We start from the raw sequence: 9,544 nt of genomic DNA on the forward strand, positions 1-9,544 counted from the left end.
ATTATGCTTATTGGAAGAATAGAATGAGGTACTTCATTCAAGCAAGTGACATGTGAGCATGGAGAATTGTGGAGAATAGATACATCGAACCATCCACTCATTCAAATTTATGGAGTGTAGAAGAGATGAGGATATTCCAGCTCAACTCAAAGGCTATCCATATTATATTTTGTGCTCTTGGACCAGATGAATATGAGAGAGTTTCATCTTGTACATCCGCCAAGGAGATATAGGATAAATTACAAGTCACTCATGAAGTCACAAACAAGGTAAAATAATCTAAAATTAGTCTTCTAACTCATAGCTATAAAAATTTCAGGATAAAACCGGATAAAGATATCAAAGCTACGACGGATAGATTTTTTGTGATTGTCAATGGTCTCAAGTTATATGGAGAGATCATTTCAAATGAGAATGAGGAAGTTAATATATTATCTTTCTAAAGCTTGGCAATCGAAGAAGACGACGATCATCGAAGCTAAAAATCCAAAGTCTTTAACTCTCGATGAACTCAACGATTCTCTCTTCATGCATGAAATGATGATTCAAGATGTCGTATACCTTGAAAAGAATGATGATACAAAGAATGAGACGGAGAAAAAAAGAATGTTGGAGTTTCTCACAAATCCACAAAAGATGAGAGTGATTCTGATGACGATGATGAAGAGATGACATTATTTGCGAAAAGGTTCAGAAAATTAATGAAGCCCAACAGAGGAAGAAATTTCAAAAGAAATGAAGGCTTCAAAAATGAACCAAATGAGAAGGACCCGATCATTTGCTATGATTGCAAAAAGCCCGGGCATGTCAAATGCGATTGCCCACAATTAAAGAATAAGGTTCAATCAAAGAAGAAGCACAAGACACACATGGGTACTTGGAGTGATGATGATGAATCATCAAATGAAGAGGAACACGAAGTAGTGAACCTGTGCTTGATGGCCACCGGGGAAGATTCTCAGGTAATCTCTAACTCAGTTGATTTCAAAGATTATTCTTTTAATGAGTTAGTAGAAGAATATACTAGGTTGGCTTCGGATTATGAGAAATTGTTTTTAAAATACAATAAAGATATTTCAAAATTGAAAACCGAAAATAATATCATATCCAAGACCAACAATGATCTTGAAAGTAAAATTAAAGAATTGCAAATCAAAATTTAAGATTTTGAAAAGAAAAATATCGATTTGCATAACTTACTTCCAAGAGTTAATGACGATCATCAAAAAGAAATTCATGATCTTAAAACTTCTTTTGATAAAGTTGGAACAAAACGTTTTGAAAATGGAGAAAGTTCAAAATCTAACTTTGTTAGAAAAAGTTTTAAAAACTACAATCATAGAGGTCCCCAAAGAACCTCTAATAGAAAAATCGTTATAAGTATATGGGTTCCTAAAGAACTCATTACTACTAAAGATAAGGATGTTCTACATAAATGGATACCCAAGGGGACTAGGATTTTAGAAACTAATGAATATGAACCCAAAAGAATTTGGGTACCAAAAATTAGAAATTAATCTATGTTTGTAGGAAAATGAGCATTGCTACAAGGCACAAAATACAAGTTCAAATACATGGTACCTTGACAGTGGATGCTCAAGACACATGACCGGAGACAAGAGCCGGTTTACTAAGCTTAACGATAAAAATGGAGGAGTTGTAACCTTTGGTGACAACTCAAAAGGTTACATCGAAGGTATAGGTACTATAGGTAATACCTTTTCCATACAAATAGAAAACGTATTATATGTGAATGGGTTAAAGCATAATCTATTGAGTATTAGTCAATTATGCGATAAAGGATACAATGTCTTATTTGAAACAAATGGTTGTAAAATTGTTGACATTGCATCTAATCGGATTATGCTTGTTGGTCATAGAATAGGAAACATATACATAGTGCATTTAGATATAATAAATATGACTAACTTGTGTCTAGTTACTAAGGATGAACATGATAGTTGGTTATGGCATAGAAGACTAGGACATACAAGCATGAGTGTTTTACAAAGGCTAATTCAAGGAGATTTAGTAAGAGAGTTGCCAAAGCTAAAATTTGATAAAGATAAAATCTGTGATGCATGTGCTAAAGGAAAACATAAAAGAGCTTTCTTTAAGTCCATTAATGATGTATCAACTAGTAGAGTATTACAATTGATCCATATAGATCTTTTTGGGCCAATTAGGACTGTTACCTTGGGTGGAAAATAATATTTTTTTGTATTGGTAGATGACTATTCTAGATATACTTAGGTTCTATTCTTAAGTACTAAAGATGAAGCATTAGAAAAATTCATCACATTTTCAAAAGTAATCAAAAACGAAAAGGTTACTCCATTTCTAGTGTTAGGAGTGATCATGGTACTGAATTTGAAAATCTTGGATTTACTGAGTTTTGTAATTCTAATAGAATTAACCATAATTTTCAACACCAAGAACCCCTCAACAAAATGGAGTTGTTGAGAGGAAAAACAGAACTTTAGAAGAAATGGCTAGAACCATGCTTTGTGAAAACAATTTACCAAAATATTTTTGGGCGGAAACCTCAAATACCGCTTATTATATTATTAATCGAGTAATGATTAGGCCTATTTTAAAGAAAGCTCCATATGAACTTTTCAAAAATAAAAAGCCTAACATTAGCTATTTTCATCGATTTGGATGTAAATGTTTTGTTTTAAACAACGGTAAAGACAACATTGGCAAATTTGATGCTAAAAGTGATGAAGGAATTTTTCTAGATTATTCCTTAAATTCTAAAGCTTATCGAGTATTTAATAAAGGAACTTTAGTGGTAGAAGAGACTATACATGTTGTTTTCAATGATAATCCCCTTCAGAGGAAGGATTCTTGTGTTGATGATGACGTAGGTATTATAAATAAATATGACGTTGGACATGACGTTGTAGAACCATCATCAAAAGAAGAACTGAAAGAGGAGGAAACTCACGATGCTCTCAAGAATCCAACCATTGAAGAAAGGGAAATCTCTTACCCAAGAGAATACAACAATGTCAAGGATGGTGAAATTATAGGTGATCCGTCCAAAGGGGTAACAACTCGATCTTCTCTTACAAATATATGTAATTATGTTGCATTTATCTCATGCATAGAGCCTAAGAATATCCAAGAAGCATTAAAAGATGAAAATTGGATTATAGCTATACAAGAAGAGTTAAATCAATTTGAGAGAAGTAAAGTATGGACATTAGTTGAAAGGCCTCGTAATAAATCTATTGTAGCTACTAGATGGGTATTTAGGAATAAGCTTGATGAAAGTGGTAATATAGTGAGGAACAAGGCTAGACTGGTTGCTCAAGGCTATACTCAAGAAGAAGGCATAAACTATGATAAAACATATGCTCCCGTAGCTAGGATGGAAGTAATTAGAATGTTATTAGCATTTGCATGCTTCAATGAATTTAAATTATATCAAATGGATGTTAAAAGTGCATTTCTAAATGGTTTTATAAAAGAATAAGTGTATGCGGAACAACCTCCTGGTTTTGAAGATTCAAAATTTCTATATCATATTTTTAAATTGACAAAAGCTTTATATGGTTTAAAATAAGCTCCTAGAGCTTGGTATGAAAGATTGTCAAATTTTTTGATTGAAAAAGGTTTTTCGAAAGGGAATGTTGACACTACATTGTTTTTAAAGCGAAAAGGTAAAGATTTATTAGTAGTTCAAATTTCTGTTGATGATATAATATTTGGTTCTACTAACGATGCTCTTTGTCAAGACTTTTCAAAGCTAATGCAGAGTGAATTTGAGATGAGCATGATGGGGGGAGCTCTAATTTTTCTCGGGACTCTAATTCAAGCAAAGAAAAGATGGCATCTTCATCAATCAAACAAAATACATCAAGAATATACTCAAAAAGTTTGGACTAGAAAATGGAAAACCCCAAGCCACTCCAATAAGCTCATCTACAAAGCTTGACAAAGATGAAGGAGGTAAATATGTAGTTGTTAAACTTTATAGGTCTATGATTGGCTCTTTGCTTTATCTAACCGCAAGTAGACTGGAAATAATGTTTAGTGTTTGCTTATGTGCTAGTTTTCAATCATGACCTAAAGAATCACATCTAAAAGCATTAAGAGAATCTTTAGATACCTTAAGGACACTCCTAGTTTAGGACTTTGGTATCCTAGAGACTCTAGCTTTAGCTTGCATGCCTTCTCTGATGCGAATTATGGAGGATGCAAAATAGATAGGAAAAGCACCTCCGACACTTGTCAATTCCTAGGAAATATGTTGATTTCATGGTTTTAAAAGAAAAATATTGTGTTGCATTAACTACCACTGAAGCAGAATACATTTCAGCAGGTAGTTGTTGCGCACATGTTTTATGGATGAAACAACAAATTTTAGATTATGGAATTGAAGTTGGTACCATACCTATCAAGTATGACAATACTAGTGCTATTTGTCTCACTAAAAATCTCATTCAATACTCTAGAATTAAACACATTGAAATTAGACATCATTTCATTAGAGATCATGTCACTAAAGGGGATATAGTTCTAGAATTTGTTGATACTTTGCATCAAGTAGTTGATATTTTTACAAAACCTTTAGATAAATAAAGATTTTGGACACTTAGGAGAGAATTAGGTTTAACTGGTCTATCTTCACTTAGTGTTTAAAATAAGTTTTAACACTTTTAATTAGAATTGAAAAATGCTTATAAAAATAATACTTTTGATTACATTCTAGTTAGAGGGAGTTTATGATCTTTAGTGAAATTAATTATATGTTCAAATAAAACTTAAAGATAGATTTTATTAATTAAACATTGTTAATTTTTGAAATATGAGTTGCCAATACCACTAGAGCTAATTAATTTAGCATTCTAAGTGCTTAAAAACAGTTTTGAAATTTGTGTGCAACAGTGTATCGATACCAAGGTATGGATACATCCTCGCTATGTATCTATACACTATGAATGTGTACCAATACATTCCTTGAATATGTATCGATACACTTACAAGTGTACCGATACACCCGTAGGGTTTTAGACTTAAAATCCCTAAAATATCACTTTTGTCAAAACCCAAAACTATACTTATTATCGTCGTTCGTCCCTCTCTCTCTCACCCAAATCACTACATTGCTCAAATCCTTTGATTTCAAGTTAGAATCTAACTATTTTTCAACTCTTAATCATGCTAGCATCATTAAATTCGTGCAAACAACATCACTTCTCACTCAAATCCGAATTTTCAAGGTAATTTTTCTAAAACTCTATTTTGTTGATATTTGAACATATGACTAGTTTTAATTAGTTCTAGGTTGAATTAGATATCAGGCATTGTTCATATTATGATTTAAAACTATAATCTACAACTAATTTCATCAAAAACACAATATTTTTCAAAAAAATGTTTTGTTTATACAATTGTTGATTTTTAATTAATTAGATTGTTTTCATGAAAACTATATGTATTATGGTTTTTCAAACATTGTTTTCAAAATAGTTTTCAAATTTTGCCCAATAGGATATTATTTTAGAGAACCTTGAATATTGCAGACTCATATTGAATTTTGGGATTGATTGTATTGCATACATGTATTTTCAAATTGCAGATAACCTTATCCATTCTGATTCTAATCATGTCTAAACGTGCTAGGTCATCGTCTAGTCGGTCGTCAAACCAACCTCAAAACCATCCTCCTATTCCACCTCAAAATCCAAACCCAAACACTCCCGATATGATTATCCTTAATTCTTGCTTTAACCAGTCTGGTCATCGAGAAGATCTCTACCATAGGTTTGTTAACTCATTCAAGTCATACAAAATATGGGAAGAGTGTATCCCCTCAATCAAAGCTATGGTTGATATAAAATTTCAATATCTTTCTACCCTTAAATCTTGAAAATTTGACAAACTGGTTCAGCTCAAACCCATCGTTTATCACCAACTAGTCTGCATTTTCTATTCTAATGTGGTTTGTGTCCAAAACGAGTCTAGAACTGCCACCATAGGGATTCGATCTTATCTCCTTGGTCAATTCATTTATATAGACTCTGACATAATCGCTAACACCTTTGGTTTAGATAACGAGGGTTTAGATAATGAAAAAGAAATTGTGGCTATCAATTATAGAGCCAAGGATAGTGCGAGTACTTTGTTAACTCATCACGAGCGTTTCCTTCATTTGATGATCTCTTGGTGGTTTAGACCATCTGGAGGTATATACTCCACCCTTAGAGCTTTAGATTTATGGTGGATAAATTGTATCCAACATAATAAGAAAATAAATTTGCCACAAATCATTTTTGGTGAGCTAGTAGAAACCGTAAACAATGTCCCGTCAAAACATGTAGAAACCTTAGTTTACGGTTGTCTTCTGAGTAATTTGTTTATCAAATCCAATCTTAGGTTCCAGCTTGATGTAGCCATCCCTCTTAAGAACCCAATAAATCTCACAACCTTGAAGAAATCGGGATGGTCCGGGAAAAGGATCAATGGGTTCGATCAATCGAGAAAACACCGGGTGCTAGCTCTTTAGGAGCTCCTCCGACACTGGCACCGACAGCTGATGATGATCCCGAGCTTGAAGAACTTATACGAGATATCGATGATCATGTACCCAAGGATGAGCCGGTACAACAAGAGAATCAAATGCCTCCATACTTTCGATCATTTTTTGAGATATTTGATGAGGTTTGTATCCATATAGTCCCATTTAACTGCTATGGGGGCTCAACAATTGGAAATTCAATTGGAGATGCACACCAACAACGAAGCTATTAACGAGTGACTACATGCGCTTTCACTCGATATTGCCGCTATGCGATCTCGTTTTCCTCCTCCTGATCCACCTATGGATGATTAGACCTATTTCTTGCTTAGTTTTCTTGGATTGAATTTGAACTTATTGTTAAAACATTTTGGATGTTTTTGAATTTGTGTGTTTTGGATGTTTGGATATATTTTTTAATGGTTTGAATATTTAATTTGAACTTAATGTTTATATTAATTTCATTGATTTTTGCATCATTTACATCTTAATTGAATATGACCAATTACCATTACACATTTGAATATGAATATTGATTATGGACTAATGGTTAATTTTTCTCTTGATTGTGATCTTAGCAGCTTAAGTTATATCTATATTTAATTTAATTGGCTATTTTCTTAAAAACCTTGTTTAAACGTTTTATAGTCTTTTTTATTTAACAAACAGGGGAGAATAAAGTAAAGGGGAGTAATTTTCAAAACTGATTTCAAAAATGATTTTCAAAGAAAATCTTAAAATTACTAAAATGTTTTGTTATATCAAAAAGGGGGAGATTGTTGAAAACATTTTGATGTTTCTATATAACAAATAAAGTGCAAATGAATTTTAAGATTTTATATTCGATTTCAAAATTAATATTTGAGTAAATTATTCGAATATAAAAAATATTACTCCAAGCTTTCAAATGTCAATTTTAATCCTTACTTAAGTGTAAAATTGTGTTTTAGTTTTAAAATATTTTTGAAACAATTTTTACAAAGTATTTCGAACCTTAATCGAGCCAAAAATGATTTTTACAAATGGAGGTATCGATACACTCTTGGATGATCGATACACCCCCAACATCGAATGTAATTTGGGTATCGATACACAACAGATGTACCGATACACTCCTAGCTCCGAGAAACATTGAATGTAATTTGGGTACCGATACACTCTTGAGTGTACATATACATCAGGTCAACCAACGGTCGAAATATTTGAATTTTACACTATGTGTAACGATACACCTTGACAGTGTACCAATACACCTACGCTCCCAACAGATGTTTTAAATGGTATTCACACCATAACGGCTCTATTGACTTCACCAATGATTCCCAACGTTCAGAAGTGATCCAAGGTGTATTTAAACAAGCTTAGGAGTCATTGATTAATAACAAGAAACAATAATTGAGATAGAATCAAAGAGAAAGCTTTAAACTTATTGTTTGAGCATTTCAAGCCTATTTTCCATTCAATATTCATTTTGCTTTCAAGAACACCCTTTGTACTCAATTGTATTCATTCTTGAGTGTTCTTTCTTTGTTCTAGAATTGTATAAACATCTTGACTTGTGAGGTTTATCTGTAAGTTTGCAAAATTTGTATTATTCCCTTTGGGAGAGAGTGTTCTCAAGAATTTGGGTATAATTCTTGAAGGAGTTGTAAGGTTACTCTTTGTCCTCAAAAGAAAGACAAATTAGTGAATTTGTGGAAAATCCTTAGTGTGGATAGCTAAGGTAGTGGATGTAGACTTTGGTTGAGAAAGTTAAACCACTCTAAATCTCTGGGCAAATATTTTCAATTTTCTGCAAAAGCTTCCACCGAAATTTTTATTGTCAATTCACCCCCTCTTGGCCGATTCATCGATCTATTAACTCAACATAAAGTTACGAGCAAGTAGGATGTTTATGGTTGTTAGGACATGAGAGTAGGGAACACAGTGGGTACATGTAGATGGCAAGAGTGATGAAGCTATAGGCTGTTGGGGCCCTTAACTTTTAATTAGTTATCTTTCGAAATTAGATTTTGTCTCTAGCATTTAGTTTATGTAATTCTTATTTTGTGAACTTGTTAGGTGTTTATCTCCATAGGTTATTATAAATTACTTTTATTATGTTGGTGTTTTAGGCTATGAACATATCATATTTTCTTTGTGGTTATGAACCAAGTGGCCATCGGTAGCTTAAGCTCAATCTGATAGTATCCATTGGCCGAACTGTTATATGGGTTTAACCTGTTCACATACATTCATATCATATGCAGGATGACATTTCTACTACCCAAATTGTAGACAACCTCATAGTACAGAAGAATACATCATGCTGGTACATGCTCTGATCCTAATAGTAACAATCTGGGCCTAAGCATATCAAGCCCCCACGATTTTTCTAGCCTAAACCGCATGACCTTTGTAAGCTTAAGCTCAAGTTGTAACTTTTGATTGACCTAGAGAGTTAAAAGCAACAAAGTCTACCTTTTTGCATGAAGTGGAAAGAGAAAAGGTGAAAACATAATTTTTTCTTTTCATATTGAATCACCATATGTATAATGAGGATGAAAAAGAACGTGGTTAGAAAATATTAAGAAATCAAGCATTTTCTTACATGGCAATGAAAGCAATATCAAAGACTTAGAGGAAGGCGAGGAAGAAAACCTCAAACAAGTTGAGGGTGGCATGAAAAACCTTAAACAAGTACAAGATGTTATTATGGCATCAAACAATAGTAATTTTCTTATGTGCCATAAGATTCATGAAAATGGATCGGTTAATGAAGTTAATGGGTAACTTTTCAACAATTCCTCATTTCTTGTAATGAATATGAACTTGATTCTTAGTCTTGAAACGTTAAGTTCAGCGGAGTGGAGCTCTTAACAAGGTATCACTTTTCTAAACCGTTTAGTCTCTAAATGTGTAGATTCAACTTGCATATTCCCAACATTCTCTGGTTTAGAGAGATCATTTCGTGTTAACTTATCTCATTCCAACTTTGTTTTCAACTTTTTTTTTTCTATGATGGAATTTAAGTGA

The sequence above is a fragment of the Hibiscus syriacus genome, unplaced genomic scaffold, assembly GCF_006381635.1.
Source record: "Hibiscus syriacus cultivar Baekdansim isolate YM2019G1 unplaced genomic scaffold, ASM638163v2 tig00002338_pilon, whole genome shotgun sequence".
NCBI lineage: Eukaryota > Viridiplantae > Streptophyta > Magnoliopsida > Malvales > Malvaceae > Hibiscus > Hibiscus syriacus.